This window comes from Mobula hypostoma, chromosome 3, assembly GCF_963921235.1.
Source record: "Mobula hypostoma chromosome 3, sMobHyp1.1, whole genome shotgun sequence".
In the NCBI taxonomy this organism is placed as follows: domain Eukaryota; kingdom Metazoa; phylum Chordata; class Chondrichthyes; order Myliobatiformes; family Myliobatidae; genus Mobula; species Mobula hypostoma.
Genome location: NC_086099.1, coordinates 186,954 through 200,566, shown reverse-complemented (window position 1 = coordinate 200,566; position 13,613 = coordinate 186,954). Strand labels below are relative to the sequence as shown.

The 13,613-nt window shown below is 42.7% G+C and overlaps 1 protein-coding gene across 3 annotated transcripts in view; it reads right to left on the bottom strand.

Moving 5' to 3' along the window:
* The window catches only part of LOC134343793 (NACHT, LRR and PYD domains-containing protein 3-like), a 120,029-nt gene that overhangs the window by 94,867 nt on the left and 11,549 nt on the right, over nucleotides 1-13,613 (bottom strand). For all 3 annotated transcript variants that reach the window (XM_063042528.1, XM_063042529.1, XM_063042530.1), the window contains exon 2: nucleotides 10,602-10,687. The gene's annotated coding sequence lies outside the window, so the exon portion shown is untranslated. The remainder of the gene's footprint in view (nucleotides 1-10,601; nucleotides 10,688-13,613) is intronic.

The following is a 13,613-nucleotide window of genomic DNA, read 5'->3' as shown; positions in this document are numbered from 1 at the left end:
GCCACTTTTAGGGAATTTTGTGTCTGTATTCCCAGATCCCTCTGTTCTACTGCACTCCTCAGTGCCTTACCATTAACCCTGTATGTTCTACCTTGGTTTGTCCTTCCAACGTGCAATACCTCACACTTGACTGTATTAAACTCCATCTGCCATTTTTCGGCCCATTTTTCCAGCTGGTCCAATCCTCACTGTCTACTACAACTCCAATCTTTGTATCATCAGCAAATTTGCTGATCCAATTTACCACATTATCATCCAGATCATTGATATAGATGACAAATAACAATGGACCCAGCACTGATCCCTGTGGCACACCACTAGTCACAGGCCTCCACTCAGAGAAGCAATTTTCGACCACTACTCTTTGGCTTCTTCCATTGAGCCAATGTCTAATCCAATTTACCACCTCTAATTTTCCTAACTAACCTCCCATGCGGGACCTTGTCAAAGGCCTTACTGACGTCCATGTAGACAATATCCACTGCCTTCCCTTCATCCACTTTCCTGGTAACCTCCTCAAAAAACTCCAATAGATTGATCAAACATGACCTACCACGCACAAAGCCATGTTGACTCTCCCTAATAAGTCCCTGTCTATCCAAATGCTTGTAGATTCTGTCTCTTAGTACTCCCTCCAATAACTTACCCACTACCAACGTTAAACTCACCGGCCTATAATTTCCCGGATTACTTTTCGATCCTTTTTTAAACAACGGAACAACATGAGCCACTCTCCAATCCTCCGGCACCTCACCCATAGACAGCGACATTTTAAATATTTCTGCCAGGGCCCCCGCAATTTCAACTCTCGTCTCCTTCAAGGTCCGAGGGAACACTCTGTCATGCATTTCTCATCAAAGAATCAGCGGAGGGTGAGGGCTCTGGGAATGGAACCAATAAATGAAATAAACAGATAAAAACCAATTCACTGGTCTGTAGAAAAAGCAGATTTATTCCATCCTTATGTTGTTTTAGGATCTATAATAGTGAAAAAGAGAGTGAAGTGTGTTTGAAGTTTCAAACACAACTTGCTACGTGTGTGATTCTCACAGCTATGGAAAAATATGCACCATAATATTTAATTTGGAGTTGCTTCCTGTGCAAATATGAACAATGGTGCTTGTGGTTTCCATCTACAATCTTACATGCAAGGTTTCAAGAGTAAATTGTGGACATTCACTGAGAATATAGCACGTTGCTCATGCTAATGAATTGGCAATGTGATACAATAATTGAAATCAGTTCACAGCACATAGTTTCACCAATGAATGAGCTATGAAAGAAGAGCCCCAGACATGAGACTAATCTCTTGACACCATTTGTAAGAGTTTTTTAGCTGCTTCCAATCAGTCATGTCAGGTGTGTGATGGAATACGTTTCACTTTCCTGGGGAGGAGTATGTCCTCACAGTTATTTTGCAAGTCCATTGTTACTGTGAACAGGTAGGAAAGTGGAACTGAGGCTAAGACAGATAGATCGATACTTTTCGACCCCAAAGGAAATTGCAGTGTCACCGTAGCATTACAAATGCATAAATATTAAAAGAGAAGTAAGAAAGAAGTAAAAATAAGTTACCTCAAACAATCTAACTGAAGGGGATATCCACTTCCCAAGTTATAGAGTGACTCATTAGAGAGCTTAATGGCCGAGGGATAGAATGACTTCATAAAACACTCTTTGGAGCAGTGCATGCCTTAGCCATCACTGAAGGTGCTCCTCTGTTCAGCCAAGGTGACATGCAGGGGGTGAGAAACATTGTCCACAATTGCCAGGATTTTCCATAGCATCCTTTGTTCTAACTCAGCCTCCAGTGTGTTCACTTTGACTCATATAACAGAGCCAGGCTTTCTAATCAGTTTATTGAGCCTGTTGGCATCACCCGTTTGATGCCATTGCCTCAGCACACCAACGCATAGAAAATTGTTCTGGCAACAACAGACTGGTAGAACATGTGAAGGAGGGACCTGCATACTACAAAGGACCTCAGTCTCCAGAGCAAGTAGAGGTGTCTCTACCCTCCTCGTACACAGCCACTGTGTTGGTCTCCACACAAGCCTGTCATCCAGGTACTGGTAGATTCCCACCACATCCATACCCTCACCATCAATAGTAACAGGGAGCGGTGCTGGCTTAGTCTTCCTAAAGTCCATCACCATCTCCTTGGTCTTACTGACGTTAAGCTGCTGATGATTCAGCTTGCACCTTTTGACAAAGTCCTCCACCAGGGCCCAGTACTCATCCAACCATCTTCCCTTTACCCAACCATTGCTGAGACGGCAGAGAATTTCTGCCGATGACATGGCTTAGGGTTGTATCTGAAGTCCGAGCTAGGTACAGGGTAAACAGGAAGGGATGCAGTGTAGTCCCCTGTGGGGCCACAGTGCTGCTCATAGCCATGTCTGACACACAGCTCTGAAGCTGCACAAACTGTGGTCTGCCAGTCAGGTAGACCCACATAGTCCAATGGAGCATCGAATGGTCAAATGGCCACATCATTGGGCTTACGTACATTATGCTCACTGTATGAGGATTATAACGGAACAGTAACTATGGGTCTTGCCACTGTGATGGGATCCTGAATTACCCCTATGAACTGTGCTTTTGATGAGAGAGAGAGTTATTTAACACCAACAGCTTGTTTGTAAAAGAGAGAGAGAGATAGAGACGAAGACTAACGGTTAGGCTGTCACTTTAAGGCACTGGAAGTAACTTTGGATTTCTACTGAGTTGGAGTTGGAGACAGCACCGAGCAGCTCTTAAGTTGCTATGGTGACCGAAGGCGGTGTTATTTAATGGACACTTGATGTCCTGACTTTCGGCAGGCTGTTGATACTCCTTCAAGGACTTTTTGCCTGCTTGTATTCCTTCACAGAGAGAGGAAGGGGGAGTTAATTGAGTGACAGTTGATGCTCAGCACGGGAAGATAAAATAGGAGGTCAGATGATACAGACCTCAGACACATGTTTGGACACTGAATGAGCATTGTTGTGCCCGCAGGAAAAGTTGGTTTTGGAGGATCGATCAGGCGGATCGATCCAATTGCTCTTGCAGTGGAAAGAGGAAAAGGGTTGACTGGTGAGGAGTTGTCCATGTGTCCACCCTCGCCTGGGGGATAGCTCCACCACAGAAAATGAGTCCCCTTTGTTAAGGTCACAGTCGGTGACTTTTAAAGGATTTTGAAGGACAACAAGAAGATCGACGGTGTCAGCTCACCTGAAGACTCAAATCTCTCCCTCTCCCTCTCTCCATCACTACTCAACTCAATACCATGAACTGAACTGAACTGAACTTAACTCATCATCGTAAGACTGTATCTTTTTACCCCTAGACTTAAAGAAGCTTGGTTTTTCATACATATGTTTCCACACTTACTGATATACTTACATATATATATAATCATTGCTAACCTGATTGATTTATCTATATTTATATTACTGTATTGTGTAGTTACTAATAAATATTGTTAGTTTATAGCAATACTGGACTCCAAAGTGTTTTCCATCTCTGCTGGTTCTTTATTCCCGTCACAGGGTTCGTGACAAAATTGGGGCCTGCGTCCGCGATATTAACAAGTTGGTCAGGAGGCTGGTTTGAATTGATTGGGGAAAATTCCTTTTGATTTGGTTGTGTGGAAATACAGCTGAAATGGATGTTATTGTTGAGGAGTTTATGTTGGAACTGTTACGAGAATACACATAAAATTAAGATGTTTGCTGGCCTGGGCTAGCATCAGTGGCATCAGCAGTTGGTCTGCCACCTGCCCTCAGGGGAAGGAGAGATAAGGAACAATGGAGCAGCGTCTGGAGATGTGTAATGAAGGGATGTGGGAGGAAGAGCTGTCTGGAGCGGCTCCCCCCTTTGAGCCCTGAACTGTTTGAAGTGATGGACAGGCGATACCCCAGCAGGGGGATAAAAAGGGACAGGTTTCGCTAAGACAGACACACACGCCACCCGAGGTAACGAGACCCTGGAAGCGGTGCGCCTCTCACGAGTGGTGAGAAGTATCGAACAACGCACAGGGTGGAAAGGTACGATCAGCGGGAACCCGGTGTGTGTCCGCCCTTGCCTGGGTGCCGGGTTCACTGCAGAGGATCGACCGCATCTGGAGGAGGGGTCACAGTCGGTGACCTCAGGTGACATCACCAAGGACCCGCCCAAATGCTGTTTGTGAGCCATCTCGCTGGTCTGTGAGCCATCCCGCTGGTCTGTGAGTGAAGCCGTTCTGAATGATGAGTTGTTCCTATTCTATCTCTCTCTTCCCCCACGTTGTCCATCGCCATGGCAACGATTACTGCGAACTGAACTACTAAACTGGACTGAACTTTGAGTCATTTTGAAATTGGTCATTTACCCCTAGACAACGATAGAGCTTGATTGATGCTGTTATCTTAATTCTGTGCACATGTGTGTTTATCATCACTGAACTGTTGCATTTATTATCCTTTCGATTACTGTGTTGCTTGTTTCTTTAATAAAACTTTCTTAGTTCTAGTACTCCAGACTCCAACTGAGTGATCCATTTCTGCTGGTTTGGCAACCCAGTTACGGGGTACGTAACAGAACCAACCCCGGAAGCGATGGATGATGCTGCAAGGGTTGTGCTATTGGGAGTTGCTCAAAAGTTAAAACTAAAGGTGACCACTAAAATGAGGAGAGCTCACTTACAGACGATGATAGTCCAGCTTTATATAGATAAGTGAACGTTTGATGAGGAGGTGAGTTGTTTGTTGGAAGGAAACCGTCTGAGGATGAGGTTCAGTTGAAATTGCAATTGAAATTAAAACAGCTCGAGGCTGTTGAAGCAGAAAAGAGGAGGGTCCGTGAGGCTAGAGAGGTAGCAAAACAGAGAGAAGAGGCAGCAAAATGGAGAGAAGAGGCAGCAGAACGGAGAGAAGAGGCAGCAAAATGGAGAGAAGAGGCAGCAAAACAGAGACAGCTCGAGAGAGAGAAATAGCAACGTGAAGATCACGTGGCAGAAAGACAGAGACAGTTTAAAAGGGAGAAGTTGCAGCAGAGAGGTTTACTGTCAAACCCTGATGATTTTTACAGCTCAGAAGGGCTTGTTTTGTGTGATGAATTTAAAAGGTGTTCCTGTTGATGTAAGGGCATGCCCAGATGCAGAGGATGCCGCTGCCTTGCAGGGGTCTGATAAGAAAGCAAACGAAGTTGTTTTAACCCACAAGCTTGAGTTTACTCCAGATGAGAGTTTGCCAGAAAATAGCTGGGAGGTTCAGGGTGACCTTGAATTTGAAACTGGGACAAGTGATGACAGCCCAGAAGAGGCAGTTGTTCCAATTGAATGTGTTCAGGTTGTGGAAGTACCTGTAAGTTCACAGGATTCTGAACCTTATGTTGAGGCTCAGTTAAAGTCTGAAGTGTCTGACTTGGTTGGAAAGGAATGCAGTCTTTGTGTGTCAGATGATCTTGGTTCAGTGAATAAGGGGTTAACTTTGGTACCAGTGGAATGTGAGGATTCTCAGTCACTTGTATTAGACCGTGTTTTAAAAGTTGGTGAAGAAGTGGAAATTGATGAGGTCAGTGTTGCTGAAAATAATGGCAAAAGTGCTATTCCTGAACTTTTGGATAAAGTGCTGGAAAAGGTTGGATTGGTTGTGCGACCTTTGACCCTGCTTGCAGGACAGAGGCCTGCTGAGAAGGGATGTACTCCTCTGTTGAATTTTGTTTGGACATTTGAGCACCTGCAAGGTTATAATGTTATTCAGTGTAATGTTGTGGAGAAGAAGGAGGAAGTTTGTTATGGTTTTGGAGTGGAAGTTGCTATGGAAGCAAGTCATAGTGAAGGTCGGAGAAAGTTGATAAAGGGATTGTTTGGCCTCTTTCATAATGTACACATGATTCTCATATGCCTGATAATGGTGCTAAGTTTAGTAAACAATGGAGGCATGTTGACACCTCTCCAAGATAAGAGTGTTTCAGCTATTCAGCTGATGAGTAAGCAGCTTGTGAGGTCTATGATAGCAAAACCAGAGGCTTAAATTATGATGATGTGTCACAGACTTTTCTACCTTCCAGATTTCAGCAGGACTTAGAGGGTATTACAGCTGATCAGAGTAAGGTGTATGAGAAAGGTTTGTCTTTATTGAGGAAGGAATGTATAGAGGAACCGAAGCAAGATTGTGAAATGGTGGCTTTTTGTGAAATGGATTGTGAAATGGAGTACATTCAGTCAGAGACTCATTCCACCGAGATGCAACACTGAGCGTCATAGGAAGTCATTCCTGCCTGTGGCCATCAAACTCTACAACTCCTCCCTCGGAGAGTCAGACACCCTGAGCCATAGGCTGGTCCTGGACTTATTTCCATCTGGCATATTTTATATATTATTATTTAATTATTTATGGTTTTATATTGCTATATTTTTACTCTATTCTTGGTTGGTGCAACTGTAACGAAAACCAATTTCCCTCGGGATCAATAAAGTATGACTATGTCTATCTCTATGTCTATGTTAAGGAACATAGCTCTCACAGGAGAGGAGGTTCAGTGAGAGTCAGGAGGATATTACCTTAAAGATGGGGTGTTGATGAGGAGGTGGAGACCAGCCACTGTGCCTGCAAGTCACGTGGTGGTTCTGAAAGTTTACAGAGCTGAAATTTTAAACATGGCTTACAGTATGTCTTTAGGTGGACCCCATGGAGTGAGAAAGAAAGACAGTAAATTGGATTGTGAAGGAATTTTACTGGCCTAGTTTAAGGAAGGATGTAGTGAATTGTGTGGGCCCATTGCGAAAGACTGTAGCTGGTTATCAGTACGTGGTAACAATTGTGTGTGCTGTGTCTAGGTCCCCTGAAGCAATGTCTTTTGAAAACATCTAGGCCAAGACTGTGGTAACAGCATTCAGTAAGTTTTTCACACTGGTAGGTCTGCCCAGAGAAATTCAATTTGACCAGGGCAGTAGCTTTACTTCGGGAACATTCCAGGGGATAGTTAGAGAATTGGAAGCTTAAACACATGGTGTCATCTACATATCATACAGAGTCCAAGGAAGGCTTGGAACAGTTCAACTCAACTCTTAGGACCATGATTAAAGTACATTGTGTGAGAAATAGGAAAAATTGGGATGAGGGCTTCCCCTCCTCTTATTTATTGTTGAAGATTCGATTCAGAAGGCATTGGAGGGTAGTTTATTGAAACCTGTATTCAGTTACAGGCCAAAAGGACCTTTGACCCTACTCAGAGAACTATGGTCTGATTTAGAAAGATGTGTCAGTGTGTTCAAGTATGTTTTAAAATTCTGGAAGGGATTTAGTAAGCTTTGTGTCCTTGCAAAGGAAAGTTTACAAGATGGTCAAAGCAAAATAAGACACTTGTTTGCTAGAATTGCAGCTAGAAGAATTGTTATGGAACAAAATGGAGTCATGGAATCTGATAATGGAGTGGAAAAATATTTTTACCCACTAAATCTAGTCTCACCAAAAAGTCAGAATTCCATTGTTTTGGAAAATATTACTGATAAGCTCCATCAGTTGGACCTTAAACCGCAAAAACAAGTAAAAGGACTAATTGACATTTTGAAATGGTGCGCAGGTGCAGTGCATCACGTCATTATAAATTCAGCCCAGCCTATGAAACGGCATCTTCACAGAGTGAACTTTGAGAAAAGTAAAATGGTTGAAGAAGAAATTAGAAACAAGGAAGAACAAGGAAAGAGAATGGATGACTGTATTGATAGAGTGGGGAAGGCTAAATACCTTATTAAGATTGACTTATTAAAAGGATACCGGGGTGTTCCTTTGACAGAGAGGGCTAAAGATATACCAGCATTTGTGACACTGTCTAGACTGTATGAATACAATGTTTTACCCTTCAGGATGAAAAATGCTCCAGAAACGTTTCAAAGAATAATCAATTCTGTGATTAGAGGGTTAGAAAGCACAGGAGTTCTTATCAATGATTTAGTGGTCTGGAATGACACGTAGGAAGAGCATATTGCAGCTGTAGAGAAATTGTTTGACAGACTTTCCAAGGCCACTCTTACCGTGAACCTCGCTAAGAGTGAGTTTGGCCAGGCCACAGTTGCATATCTGGCTTATGTGGTGAGCCAGGGCCAAATGGCTCCTGTGCAGGCCAATGTTCAAGCTATTGATGAGGTTCCTGATCTGACTGGCAAGAAGCTTTAAGAAGGTTTTTAGGAATGGTTGGGTATTATCATAAGTTATGTAAGGACTTTGCTGACATCGCTCTACCCCTAACAAAACTCCCGGGGAAGAGTGAAAGATTTGTATGGAGTGATCTTTGCCAGGAGGCATTTGAACATCTGAAAGGGATACAGAGAGAGATGATGAGAAATAAATTAAGGGAGTTGGGGATGCAGGAATTCACATTAAAAGGGTTGCTGGGCATGGGTGAGAGAGCACGTCCGGGTATTTTTAGCGTTTTTAAGGGGTACAGGGGTTTTTTATAGAATATGATGAATAAACAGGAATAGGATACTAGGATGGTCAAAGATGGGAGGGGGTGGGTGTGTGTGTGTGTGTGTGTGTGTGAGAGATTGGGTGAAGGGATTTAGAATGTATGTCTAGTGCACATTCTGGAGCAGAGGGTGGCGGTAATGCACCATTAAGCTGGATGCCAACAGCCGTAAAACAAGATACAGACAGAGACAGACAGAACATCTGAAAGCCATCCTGTGTTATCAACCTGTGCTCAAAGCACCTGATTTTTCAAAGCCATTTTTTATAGCAGGTGTTAGTGATGAAGCTGCTGGGGCAGTACTGTTACTGGAAGGAGTGAATGACATTGAACATCCAGTAGCTTATTTATCAAAGAACTTTAATGTCCACCAGAAAAATTATTCAACTGTTGAAAAGGAATTATTAGCATTTATTCTGGCCTTACAACATTTTAAGGTCTATGTTAAAAAAAAGAGACCTCAAAATCTTTCTGTTGCCCAGAGACCACTTGTGGTTTACATGGGTTATAATCCGTTGGTGTTTCTAACTAAGATGAAGGATAAGAATAGAAGGTTGTTAAATTGGAGTCTGATATTGCAGGAAGATGACAAAACTCAAACATGTGAAATGTCGAGGGTCTGTTATAGCTGATTAGTTATCCAGATATTAGGTTGGAAACTGTACACAGTTTTGCTCTGTCATCTGATGATTTTTACCTGTACTATTTCAAACTCTAATTTACATTTAGGAAAAAAATTCGTCTTCGTCAATTTTTTTTTTCCTCTGAGGAAGGGGAGTGTGATGGGATCCTGAATTACCCCTATGAACTGTGCTTTTGAAAAGAGAGAGAGAGAGAGAGAGAGTTATTTAACACCAACAGGTTGTTTGTAAAAGAGAGAGAGAGACAAAGACTAAGGGTTGGACTGTCACTTTAAGGCACTGGAAGTAACTTTGGATTTCTACTGAGTTGGAGTTGGAGACAGCACCGAGCAGCTCGCAAGTTGCTATGGTGACCGAAGGCAGTGTTATTTAATGGACACTCGATGTTATGATTTTCGGCAGGTTGTTGATACTTCTTCAAGGACTTTTTGCCTGCGTGCGTTTCTTCACAGAGAGAGGAAGGAGGAGTTATTTTAGTGACAGCTGATTCTCAGCACGGGAAGATAAAATAGGAGGTCAGATGATACAGAACTCAGACACATGTTGTGCCCGCAGAAAAAGTGGGTTTTGGAGGATCGATCAGGCAGATTATCCAATTGCTCTTGCAGTGGAAAGAGGAAAAGGGTTGACCGGTGGGGAGTTGTCTATGTGTCCACCCTCGCCTGGGGGATAGCTCCACCACAGAAAACCGGTCCCCTTTGTTAAAATCACAGTTGGTGACTTTTAAAGGATTTCGAAGGACAACGAGAAGATCGATGGCATCAGCTCACCTGAAGACTCAAATCTCTCCCTTTCTCTCTCTCTGTCACTACTCAACTCAATACCATGAACTGAACTGAACTGAACTTTACTCATCATCGTAAGACTGTATCTTTTTACCCCTAGACTTAAAGAAGCTGGTTTTTCATACATATATTTCCACATTTACTGATATACTCACTTATATATATAATCATTGCTAACCTGTTTGATTTATCTATATTTATGTTACTGTATTGCGAAGTTACTAATAAATATTGTTAGTTTATAGCAATGCTACACTCCAAAGTGTTTTCCCTCCCTGCTGGTTCTTTATTCCCGTCACGGGGTACGTGACGCCACAGCTACTCTTATGTACATTATGCTCACTGTATGAGGATTATGACGGAACAGTAACTATGGGTCTTGCCAGAGCTGCTCTTAACCAGAGTGTAGGTAACAATAAATGTACCCTCCCTATATTGGCGATAATGAAATGAAAAGTAATTAAATAATATGCTGGCTGCTGTCCTTTCAGGAAGGGAACCTCCTCTCCAAATATCCATCAGGAAACCCCAACATTGGAGATCATTTATACCGTCCTCCTAGAAATGACTTAGTGATACTTTTAATACAATGGTATTTAGAAACAGGAAATGAGGCCGATCTTGCACGCAATGTCACATCACACAAACGTATAAACGAAACAAATTCCCAGGTGCCGCCACCCTCCCGGGCCCCGGTCTCAGTGATCCCAGAAACTGAGATCAGTGCGAAGGGTGAACCAACCTCCTGCCACTGGAAACACTGGTGAGTGGAGATGGTCTGGGCTGCGCTGTCCTTAAAAATCCGTAGCTCTGGCTCGACGTTCAAAACTGCAAGGGAAGGGGGACAATTTCATTAATATTTCAAACAGCAGTGGGTGCGGGAGTAATACAGTACTAAGCAATTTTGTTAATTAAAATCGTGGAAGAACACCTTTAAGAATCAATATATCACATATCCATTGTCTATTTGATAATTTAGTAATTTCCGAGCATTACTGTTCAATTACTGTTCAGTGCCTTGATAGTGTGAGTGGACAGTGATGGAGAGGAAGACGATGGATGACTTCTCTCAGTATATTACCTCGTGTATACCCTCCTGATTCTGATCCCAGCAAGTCAGCGTTATGGTTGCAGAGGTAAATTAACAAACACGAGTAAGTTTCAGCTCCATTTGGAAAACATTAACTAAGCTCACATCCAGCTCCTGGGCTCAGTGATTGCTCGGAATCAAGCTGTTCGCTGCAACTTGGACTTTTGGAGTAAATTTGTCAGTTTACTCACTTTTCTTATGTCCATGTCTGGTAACAGCAACTATGCTTTGTTTGGCCCTTCTGTCTGTGCTTCAGAGGAAGCATAGCGAGATCAGGCCCAACACAATATTATGCTTCAGTCGCATTATACTTTTCACAACACAACTCGTTTATTACCCACAGCAAACTCCAGATGATAGGGGCCGGGGTTACTGTAACATCACTGGCCCCCAGACACCAATAGAATGCGCATGGCTTGCTAAGTATTCGATTGTTTTTCTCTTGTTATTTCCCACAGATACTGATTGTACACATTCAAACTGTAGCTGGGCTGAAATTGGCAAAAAAGGACGTGAAGAAGCAGATCTGCTCCTGATTATTGCATTTAAAAAGAAACCACATGTTCCAACCTGGATGCAAGATATTGATGAGGCTGCAGAGTAGGCAAGCTATATTTCATTCAGAGCTTGAGATTTGGTTTGTCACCCAAAATACTCGAAAACTTCTACAAATGTACCGAGGAGAGCATTCTGACGGGCTGCATCACTGTCTGCTGTGGGGGAGGAGGGTGGGTCCACTGCACAGGACCAAAATGAGCTACAGAAACTTGTGAAATTAGTCAGCTCTATCATGGGCACTAGCCTCCGTAGTATCAAATACATCTTCAATGAGCGGTGCCTCAGGAAGCCGGCGTCCATCATGAAGGACCCCCGTCACGCAGGACCTGTCCCTTTCACGTTGTTCTCATCAGGAAGGAAGTACAGAATTCTGAAGGCACATTCAGCGATTCCAGAACAGCTTCTTCCCCTCTGCTATCCAATTTCTGAATGGCACAGAGCCCATGAACACCACATCACCACATTTTTATTTGTTGTTTTTACACTACATATTTCAACTGAAATAGTTAATAGACATACATATACTGGCTGGAATCCAGTATTTTTCTGTATATTTATTGTAAGGTTAAAGTTAAATTGGACAGCTATATGGACAGGAAAAGAATGGAGGGTTATGGGCTGAGTGCAGGTCGGTGGGACTAGGTGAGAATAAGAGTTCGGCACGGACTAGAAGGGCCGAGATGGCCTGTTTCCGTGCTGTAATTGTTATATGGTTATATGATTATATGAGATGCCCTCATTTCAGAGGGAAATTGCTCATGGGTAGACAGTTAAATTTGGAATTTTAAGTTAACATTTTGGAAGATTGGAATATTTGGGGAACAATCCTAAATGTTGTTTTTACTCAGAAAACTGCCTTCTTTTTACAGAACATAAAATATGTTGCTCAAGACTTTAGACATAGTGATTTTTGCGTCTGAATTTCCTTTAAAAATGGTTATGATGTAGTGTTTGTCATGCAAAATACCAATTTAAATATTAGGCTGGTTCAAAAAGCAGTTTGGCATTAATTGCCTCACCATCTTAACATACACATTTATCTAGCTGCTGCTGGATTGTTGAGTCAAAATGATTTGGGCAGTCAGCCCTGACACTGTGGGGCTGAGATGTAGTTGTAAAGCACTCTAAAATTTTCTACCTCCCTTGCAGATAACGTTCACGTACTGGAGAAAAGCACGGATGCCATGATATGACAGCAGATTATCTCCAGGGACCATTTGTATCAAAACGGAAATGGAGAAAGTGGAAGGAGATCAGATAAAGCAATACACAAGAACAAAGACACAAAACAAAGGGGAAACATCCTTTTTTGTGTGTATAGATTAATATCCTGTACAGGATGGCGAGCAGAGAACCATGCATTACGGTTACAGTCATGAGGGTGAAAGTTCACTCAAAATTACCCTGAGGGGAATAGGAAGGCTGACGAATCAAGGTGATTTAAATGGGCAGGAATGGCTGCTGCAGACTGGCAAGATCGGAAGGCAGAAGGAACAACAGGTTAGGCTTACGGGTCTACCAAAGAAGAAAGAGGACTCAAATATGTACTACGCTGGGGAGAACAGTGTGACGGGCGTGGACAAAAACCTTCTGTTTTCCAGAAGTTGCGAATGTACAGTTCTGAAATAAAATTTTCGAGATGAAGCATTGCAGAGTGAATAATAATTATCAGCTTTTAGGCCCAATGATTGAACAGCTTTCAGGTAATGATGGCCATGGAAAGGTTACAGTACAGTGGGACTAGGCTCACGTGAACATTGAGCCGGACAGTGACTCGCACAAGAGGCATATCGGTTGAGGTGGTTACACCAAGCATTTTTCGATTATTATAAAATATGATGTTATTATAAAATAACATTATAAAATATTCACAGGAAGACATCAAACGCCAGGATAGTAGATGGAAAGGGCATTAAAGGACATGGATAAGTGATTCCTTCAGGGCCCAAGACCCTTCAGATTTTTCAAAACTACTAGAAAACTGACTGTCCCACATCCTGAGGTAACTGAAACGATCCCAGAGTCCAGGGTAACACAGAGGGGTTGCGAATAGGGTTAGAAGATGCCAGCAAATTTGTCACTTTGGTATCAGCATACCAGCACCTG